General features: G+C 47.8%; 1 long non-coding RNA gene across 3 annotated transcripts; it reads right to left on the bottom strand.

Moving 5' to 3' along the window:
* Positions 1–4,168: 4,168 nt before the first annotated feature.
* LOC131924119 (uncharacterized) lies at positions 4,169–8,481 on the bottom strand. 3 transcript variants are annotated; one of them, XR_009382789.1, is made up of 4 exons: positions 8,096–8,481; positions 6,247–6,302; positions 5,174–5,257; positions 4,169–4,389 (listed from the first exon to the last, which is right to left on the bottom strand). It is a non-coding gene; the product is annotated as an uncharacterized LOC131924119 (long non-coding RNA). The 3 variants fall into 3 exon arrangements; XR_009382788.1 differs by lacking the exon at positions 6,247–6,302; XR_009382787.1 differs by lacking the exon at positions 6,247–6,302 and having other exon boundaries at positions 5,174–5,337.
* Positions 8,482–9,781: the final 1,300 nt, after the last annotated feature.

Raw genomic sequence — 9,781 nt, forward strand, 5'->3', positions numbered from 1 at the left:
TTTTTAAAACACAAAACACAACCTGTTGGTTAAATATTAAGAAAACAAATATTTCCTCACATATTGTTTTAAACAAGTGCTGACATTTTCTCAAATGTTACTATATTGGCAGGGCTACATAAATTAGTGAAGAACTACTAGCCAGAAGTAGCCCGATTGATTACCATCAGCTAGCTGGGTCCCTAAGGAGTACGGTTCTTCTCCGCAGCTTGAGTCACATCAGCACCTACAGTTGTTGCTCTTATCTGCCCATCTTGTTCCTTGCGTTCCTTCTTGCCAGTTCCTGAGGGAGTGGGTTTACAGTCTCTCTTTTCCCCTCACAGCCCAACGTCCACACTCGAACCCTGTGCACTTAGTTCGTGCTGTTTTGATTACACTTTGTCCTGTCCTCGGTGATGGGGTAGTTTCCGGCCCCTGAGGATCACCGCCTGTGTCTATGCAGACCTGAGCTGCACAGCACTGCCTCCGTGTGGGGGTGCGGTTTGTCTTTGTGTACCTGGGTACGCGCTATAGAGTGTTATATTTCTTTTTTATGTTGTATATTGCAATTATTGGAGGGTTTAAATAATACTCAGCCATTGTAGAAGATTTAAAATATACAGAAAAATGTCTTAACTACCACTCTCGGGCACTCACCGTTCATAGTCACATTTTATTTTGACTTTTTATAACTTTAATATTGGACTTGAGATTCTTGCCAGTGTTTCACATTATGAACAATGTTCTTGAACAAGATTGGGTGGAAATCGTTGTCAACATCTGTGACCAATTTCCTAGATTTAAAAAGTGAACACTAGGCCAAAGACTGTGAGAGTTGCTGAACTGGTGTGTGCTCTCCTGTTGTTTTGTCAAAGTCTGTCCATTAGCACATTGCCCTGGTTTGCCCGGTCTCCATCTTGATGGCATCTAGTGCTGTGGGTAGAACATTTGTGTCCCATCTGCCTTCTACCTGAGCCACCCTGTCCCCCACCATACGTTGAGGTCTGATGTCAGGTGTGAGTGTTGGAAGGGGGGTTTAGGAAAGTAATGGGGTCACCAGGGTGGGACCTGCTGACTGACTTAAGTACCATTGCCTGTAAGAGGAGGCAGAAGATGTGGTCTCTTTCCTATGGATGGCTTCCCAAGAACAGTATCTATACCTTGGCCTTGGACCTGATGCCTGTTGTTTAAGTCACCAGCCTCTGGGTGTTCTTAGCCTCAGCCAAGACGTGATTGTTTTCCTTGGTCAGGTGAATTTGTTGTTGTTGCTAGCTAAGCAGTTCTTTATTTGTAAATTAGCTGGTGTGTCTTCTGTTCAGTGTGGTGCTTGTGTATATTGTAATAGAATAACGACCAGAGCCATTCGCTGTGGTTTTGTTGGTGTTGTTTCTAATTACTTTACATTTTCATAAGGATTTATTTGTATGGCTTTAGTCTGTTGCTTTCCATTGTCATTTCTGCCAGTATATTAAAATATCTTGTAACCAGAAATCAGAAATACTTAGCATGACTTTGGTTGTCAAGTTTCTGAATTTGCAGTGGAGTAGATTTGTTGTGGTGCACGGGTGCCATTGGGTGAGGCTCACTGGTACTCGAGGAGCGTCCATCTGTCCGTCCGTCCGTCCGTCCGTCCGTCCGTCCGTCCGTGCAGTAGCCCCTCCCTCTGCTTTCCTCGTCCAGATCAAGTTCTCGTCTCAGGTCTGGCTTCCACAGGTGGGTTCTTAGGCCAGCGTCACCCCGATGGTGAGTGCCCCCGACCTGCTGGTTCTTATTCATTGTCCAAATTATATGAACAGAAATAAAAGTGGGAAAATATTAGCTTATTTTTACCACCACTTGGATAAAAAGCCACACTCTTGGGCCAGTGAGATGGCTCAGCGGGTAAAGTCTCGTCCGGAGCAAGCCTGGTGGCCCATGTTTGATCCCCAGAACTCAGAGAGAACTGACTCCACCAAGTTGTCTTCTGACTGCCACACGCACATACCTGGCACACCTCCCCCTCCCCCAACAACAAAGTTTTCAATCTCCAACTCTTACCTTGGACTGTGACTGTGTTGTTCCTAGTCTTTTTCATGTATATGTACCACTTAATACAACAGTCACTTGGATAATGGTTTTTAGTGTTTAAAGGTTGATAGGCCATTGTGTAACTCTCTCTCCCTGTCCCCCTTCTCCTCTTTCCTTTCTCCTCTCCCCTCCCCCCCTCTCCTCTCCTCTCCTCTCCTCTCCTCTCCTCTCCTCTCCTCTCCTCTCCTCTTCTCTTTCTCTTCCTCTCCTCCCTTCTCCCTCCCTCCCTCCTTCCCTCCTTCCACCTTTCTCTCTTTCTCTCTCCCTCTCTCCCTCTCCCTCTTCCTCTCCCTCTCCTCTCTCTCCTCTCTCTCCCCTCTCCCCTCTCCTCTCTCCTCTCTCCCTCCCCACCTTGAGCCTCTGGTGCTCTCCTGAGGTACCCTGGAAGAGGAGTTGGCATTGCTGAGCCATCTCTCTAGCCCACAATTTTCTTATTTTTAAGGAAACTGTTACCCCGGTGATGTAGGCATTCTTTGTATGAAAGTGATCCCTTTCATGTGCTTTCACCCAAGAATGGAAGCAGACCCCAAGTCCCTGTTTGTGTCTTCCCACCCAAAGCTGTGGCTGCCTCAAGCTCAGGCAGGAACTTGACCTTATACACCTGAGACTTCAGAACAAAGTTCCAGCAAACACTCAACTTACCCAAGTAGAAAGAGGAAAGGGAAGGAGATGGCCGTCAGTAGAGAGCCGTTGGTGCAAGCCTGAGTTTGACCCCTCAGCACTCACAGTCAAAGCCAGCTGTAGTGGTTCTGTTCGTCCCCCCAGTGTGTGTTGGGGGGCTGGGGATACCTCTGGGGCTCTCCTGACAGGCAGTCAAGTCCAGTCACAGCTCCAGGTCCAGTGCGAGACTCCAGCTTAGGAGGATGCCTGGCTGACTTTCTGTGGTTCTTTTCAGTGATTGCTAACAGCTGAATTTGTTCAATGCAGAAGTGCTCCTACTTCTCAAGCTAAATTACAAATTTAGGGATGCTCAACAGCTGCTAACTGCTGCAGCCATAGTAAAGTCAAGGTGTGTCTTATGTCCAGCACCGATAGGCTGGACCAGATGTGTATGCAAACACCTTTTGACAGCATTAACTTTGTAGTGTCATCTTGTGCTTTAACTCCAGTTCCAGGGGATCCGATGCCCTCTTCTGGTCTCCTTGGCTACCCGACACACATAGTACACAGACATACATACAGGTAAAACATTCATAAATATGAAGATAAGAACTTATAAAAATGGGGAAATTGCTCAGTTTAACTTTCTGACCTTGGTGAAAATCAATACAGAATTCAGGGTGGCCCATCTCATAATTCTCAAATCTGAGAGAGGTGCTCCAGGTGTCCTCATGCTTTCCCCATCACGGGCCAGTGCACTGTAGGCCTTAAAGCATCAGGGCACCTGAGCACTGCTAATCTGAGGACTGGAAGGTCTTGGGGCAGTCTATTGGCAGGGCAGGTGCGGCTGGGAAATGCATAGTGGTTCTGTTCCACTGCCTGGGAAGAGAGGAGGACCGTGCCTGGGAAGAGAGGAGGACTTGCCTAGGAGGAGTGGAGGACTGTGCCTGGGAAGAGAGGAGGACTGTGCCTGGGAGGAGTGGAGGATTGTGCCTGGGAGGAGTGGAGGACTGTGCCTGGGAGGAGTGGAGGACTGTGCCTGGGAAGAGAGGAGGACTTGCCTAGGAGGAGTGGAGGATTGTGCCTGGGAGGAGTGGAGGACTGTGTCTGGGAAGAGAGGAGGACTTGCCTGGGAGGAGTGGAGGACTGCCTGGGAAGAGAGGAGGACTTGCCTAGGAGGAGTGGAGGACTGTGCCTGGGAGGAGTGGAGGACTGTGCCTGGGAGGAGTGCATTCTAGTATTGGTGTACAGCAGCTCCATTACATGTGTACATGTGCCTCCATTACATGCCTGAGCACTGTGTTTGTAAGGAACAAGGTGGCTAGGCAGGTTAAAGGCACTTGGCCATGGATGCCTGACAACTGGAATTTGTACTAGAACTCACGGTGGAAGGAGAGAGCTGAACTTTAAAGTTGCTCTTTTTGACTTGTACACACATGTGCACACACACCCTCTCGCACAAATGCACCCCATGTGAATGTGCCCCCATACACATGCATACCAACAATAAAGCTTTTTTTTTTTTTTAAATACTCGATGTGTTCTGAGCACTTTACAACATCCTTCCCTTCCAAGGGTGTAAAACAAAACACCCTGACGTTCTGTCTTCAGTGACTAGCAGAATATGGATTCCGTTCAGCTGGAGAGGTGCATAATCTAGACTGGTTGGTATTGTAGTTCCAAGGTGTATGATCTTGCTCCTATGTGCCTCCCAACACGTGCACATTGCAAATACAGAAATCTCTGGCAGATAGTAAAAGAAAGAAAAATTATGACAATAGAATTTCCATACAACATAATTTGAAGAGCCATTAAAACACTTCTTAAGATGTACATAGTTTTGGTTCAGAACCCCTGCTCCCCACTTCTGTAAATTCCCAAACCGGGGTTTTGAAAAGCTCATGTGGTCCAGGTACTGCAGTCCCCAAGATGTGCCTTCAATATGCCATGCAAAGTGTTTAAAAAAAAAAAAAATCAGGTGGCTAAAATTACATTAAAATGGCAACCAGGGCCCTGTCCCTGTAGAGGTCAGAGAAACTCCAGTCTGCAGAAACACGATTTGAGGTCAGGAATCCTAACACCTGCTCTTCCCAGGGAACTGTGCGATAACACACAGTGTTGGAGGGGTCAGGCTAAGTGAGCAGCTGCAGGAATACCCAGTTGTCTGTTAGTGTAGCAAAATGGAGGGGAAATAGGAAACTTTAAGATGGGTGTCTTTTTTGGTGTTATTGTTGATAGTCCTATTTGAATGTAAAGTTCTGAGCACAAAAGAAGCGAGCTGTCTCGGGCTGCATTTACTGCTCTTGATGACTCCAGTTGTGTGTAAATATTAGAAAACAGCAGGGTCCTGCATCCCAAGAATCACTTGAGCTGTGCCACAAGACAAGTGTCCTTCCTGGCACTGTAGTCATACTACCCGGCTCTCCCGCTGTTTCTAATCTGTGCGCACAGCCGTGAAAAAACTGGACTGACATTTACAGGCACAGCAGGGAGACACTTGACTAGGGAATGTTAAAGACTCCAGTACCTCCATTCAAAGTGGCCACCACACACATGATAAATCTTCACAGGAGAGCTGGGCGGCGCTCAGCTGATGCCGTAACGAGGGGATCTGTAATGAAGCAAAGGAGCATAGCATCCCCTCGGTTCAGCTTCGGAGCAGTCAAGTATTTATTGTTGCCTTTATTGGACCTAAATATTAAAGGGAGATAGATTCTGTGGAGGTGAAGGAATTCTTCCTTTTACATCGTGCTTTTTGGAGGGTCTGTTTCAGTCTCTCCCCATTCCTTCACCCCCTTGAGTTTTGCAGGGTCGGTCCTCAGTCACAGCGTTTGCTCCACAAAAGGAAGCTTTCCTGAAATAGGCTGTAACCTGTGTTGAAAGAGGTCAGCTGTCTTCAGACTGGAGTTCCACAGGCCGCCTTCCCTGTCTGATGGCAGCGAGCTGCCAGATTTGTATGCCGTAATACCAGGAATGCAATTAGGTTTGCTGTGCGGTGTCTGGTTGACTTCTCAGTTAAGAGTCTCTTTCCCTATGGGATAAGACTAGACAGACTGTCATTTGCTGTTCCTAATTCTGCTTAGCATCATCACTGGGGCGTTTTTTTTTTTTTTTTTTTTTTTATTTTGTAATTAGCTATCTTAGTTGGCTCTTAAATTTTAATAGCCAATTGAAGCTGTGTTTTAGCCAAGTTCCATATCTAAATTGCATTCAAGTCCATTAACAAAGTTGGTTAAAAGGCTATTAAAACCAAAGCCAATGTATGGTGGCTCAGGCTTGTATCTTCACAGTAGCAGTTGCAGCCTAAAGGAATGTGCTCCCTTCCAGCAAAGTTCTGTGTGGGCTGGACTCCGCCTCCCCAGGGGAGAAGATGGCCAACAAGATGTTTGCTGTGTGGGTATGTCCTGCCTAGTCCCTTTTCCTCTGTGCGAGGCTGCTTTTCAGGTTCGGGTTGTTTTCTGGGAAGTGAGGGAGGGAGAAAGACAGACACACTGAATCCTCCAAATTGAAATTGACAGTTTTTGAAAAGTGAATAATTGAAATGATGTTTTTTTTCTCCTTTCAGCCGATCAAAATTATTAACAAAACCATCTGAGGCACCTTCTGGAAGGAGTGTAGTCTTGCTGGGTTCGCTTTGTGAAACATTCTGGCAGACACTGGGGAAAAAAACAAAAAACCCAACCAAAACTGTAGTGGAGCCAGCACATAGGCACAGAGCACCAGTGCCTACTGACACACCCATTGTTGCCCTGGCTAGAGTCAGAAGGCTGGCCAGGCAGCCCCACCCCGGCACCTCGCTTCATCACATTGGAGTTTCTGTGTTGAGTCCTTCCTCCAATGTGGTACCTTCCTTTAGTTTCCCCTCCCAAAGACACTCGTTTTCACAGATTTTTATAACTTGTGCTACAGACTATCAAAAGAAATTAAACGAACCGGAGTGTGTTGGGTTTATATTTCTTAATCACTGTGACCCTGGGAATGAAGATTCAGGGAGAAGCCAGGAGCAGATGCATCTCTGTCTCCTTGACTCAGCTGAATGTCTGAAGCAATTGTCCCCCTCAAGCTGCCCCATTTTGCCATGGTCATGTTTTCTGCCTCAAAAATAGACAAATTAAAAACCCAGCTCTAAGTGCAAGCATGCCCCTCCATGCAGAAGGTTCTGGGGGCTGTGCCACACTGCTTTTGAATCAGACGGGTTTGCTCAGAGTGCTTCCATCTCTGCACTCACTCCTAAAGTTAGCGCTGTTGTCCCTGACCCGGGTCCACTTCTGTGGTGTGGAGGCCACTTCTGTGGTGTGGACAGCGATGGAGTTGGCTCCAGAGAAGCCTGTGTGCGTTTTCGTGCCCACCCCCTCCATGTGGTGCTGGGGTCCCCCGTGTCTCCATCCATTCCCTTTCACAGCCTTTGCCTGGGGGCTGAGGCAAGTGGGTAAGTACGGGACCGCCAGCGGTGCAGGGCTCTCTGCCGACCCTTGCACTGTACCCGAAGCTGTAGAAAAGGGGGAAGGGGCTATTTTATTCACACAGATCAATGCAGCGAAACCAGCACAATGAGAATGTGTGAAGCATGAATCGGCCTTGAATAAAGTAGAACTGGCTTTGAAAGTGAGGCCAGTGAAGGTTGCTGAGTGTAGCAGTTAACCCATCTGCTTTACATGCAAAAGGTCCTGGGTTCGAGCCCCAGTGAAGCCATGGTTACAAAACAAATTCTTTTCATTTTGAAAGTACCCTGGATAAAAACAAGAATGTGGGATGTTTTCTTTTCTTTCTTTTTTTTTTTAGCCAGGCATAGTGGTGCATGCCTTTAGTCCCAGCATTTAGGAGGCCTAGGCAGGTGGATCTCAAGGCTGGCCTGGCCTGCATAGTGAATTCCAGGATAGCCAGAGCTACATAATAGAGGCCTTGTCTCCAAAATACAAACAAAAAATGAGGCCACACTCTCCTGAGAGGTCAGGTGGGATGGCTCCTATGCAAAACAAGACAAGGTTCCTGTTGACTGGCCCCCGGTGGGCTCAGCATGCCACAGCCCTCACCTAACATTGGAGCTTTTTTCCCCATGGGTTCATGGTACAAAGATCGGGGATTAAGGTGAGCAGCAAGAATTCCAAACCTGTAAGAACCTGGATAGAGAAAAATGCTGCCTATTGCCCTAAGAAAGGGAGAGAATTCCTGACCCAAATCAAGTGTAGCTGTGTCTGTGGGAGCCTCACAGAGCAGATCAGTGGACTGCATGCCCAGTGGTGGTCACTGCCAAGTTGCCTGCCTTCACCTGTGAGTTAGCCTCTCACCAGAGGAAGGTTGGGGCAGTGGCTTCCTGGAGTCCACTCAGGCCCCCGGTGACCTGCTCCGGTGGCCACAGTGCCCCAGGCTGCTGGTCTCAACCTGAGCCTGCCCAGGCCTCCAGTGTTGGGTCCCGTTTCCTGAGCCAGTGTGATCTTCATCGGTTTACCTGTCATCCGGTGCGGCACGCCACAGTTGCCTGAGGAACGGATATGTGGGAGGTAAACGATTTTCAAGTCTTGCTGATGTAAGATGCCTTTGTTCTACCTTTCCTCTTGACTGATAGTTTGACTCATAGCGGATTATAGATAGGAGTTAATTTTTCTTAAGAACTTCGCTGGCTCCATTACTGTTGTTTAGCAAACTCAGAATGGCTCTAATTTCTCTTCTGTGTGTGACATTTCCCACCCTACCTTACAGAGGGCTTTCTTTCCCTAATTGTCTTCATTTTCATAAGATGAGTTGGTGTGGGTCTGTTTCCTGGGTGTGTCCTGGAACTTTTGTTGAAATATCTTTTGACAGTTTCTCCTTTCCACTTCCTCTGTTCTCTCGTGAAGTTCCAGAACATTCATTGTCTCCTCTCAGTTGCTGTATTGCCAGGGAGATCTTCTTAGTGTTCTCTTCCAAATCTTCAGAATGAAAAAAAAAAAAAATCTATTATGTTCCGAATTTCCAGGAGTTCTTCTGTGTTTTCTTAATTAATTTTAAAAATGTGGTCCTGGTCTTAGTTTGAAGCTGCAGGCTTTTACGTCTCCAAAGATATTAATTATAGTACATCAATGCTTCCTGTCTCCACATTGTTCTTTTTTTTTTAATTTTTATTTTATGTGCACTGATGTTTGCCATGGGTGCCAGATCCCCTGGAACTGGAGTTACAGACAGTTGTGAGCTGCCATGTGGGTGCTGGGAATTGAACCCAGGTCCCCTGGCAGAGCAGCCAGTGAGTGCTCTTAACTGCTGAGCCTTTTCTTCAGTCCTTCCACATAGTTTTATTATCATCATCATCATCATCATCATTATTATTAATTTATGTTTTGTGTGTGTGTGTGTGTGTATGCTTGCAGGTGTCGGTTTTTTCCCTACATGTAGACCCTAGTGATGGATCTTAAGTCCTCAGGCCTTGGTGGCAAGTCCCTTTACCCCCTGAGCCATCTTTCCAGTCCCGAATGTGTTTCTTCAAGGGATGTCATTTGGATGACATGGATGACTTTCTCAGATGCTCTGTGGCTCTGCAGGAACGAGCCTTCAGCCAGGTCACGTGACTGGGATCTGGAGTCTCTGGGAGGGGTGGTGTTTGGAGCTGTCATTTTCTTCATCCAACCTGCGGGCTCCGGGAAGCCGAGCCTGACATGCAGGTTTCCGTGGAGTGCAGATGGCTTCTGCATGTGGTCTCAGTGCGGAGAGAGGGGCTACTGTGAGGCTGGGCAAAGACCACAGCTGAGAGCACCTGGCGCTTGGGTTTCTCCAAAGTGCATCTCACAAGCTGGCCTTGGGGACCGGCAGCCCTCCACTTGTGAGCTGCCCCAAGGGAGGCACACAGTTCCTGGCAGGTGTGCCAGCCACCCCAAGAGAAGGAAGGAGAGGGCTGGCAGCCAGACTCAGGGCGTCAGGGAAATTATGGGCTCGGTCCTTGCGCCCGGGCAGGGATGGCAAAGTTTGAAGGGCTGCCTCCCTCCCCTTCTTGTCTCCCGGGACAGGGAACCCAGTCCTTTCCCTGGAGAAGACTCCCTGGCTTTCTAGCAGAGGCTCAGCTCTCTGCTTGTGGGTGGGCAGTCGCTGCAGGGCACTGTTTGCAAGGAACTCCTGCCGCTGACTCAAAATCATTTAGACATGCATGAGCCTGTTCTGGGATTTT

This window comes from Peromyscus eremicus, chromosome 14 (genome assembly GCF_949786415.1).
Source record: "Peromyscus eremicus chromosome 14, PerEre_H2_v1, whole genome shotgun sequence".
Lineage (NCBI taxonomy): Eukaryota > Metazoa > Chordata > Mammalia > Rodentia > Cricetidae > Peromyscus > Peromyscus eremicus.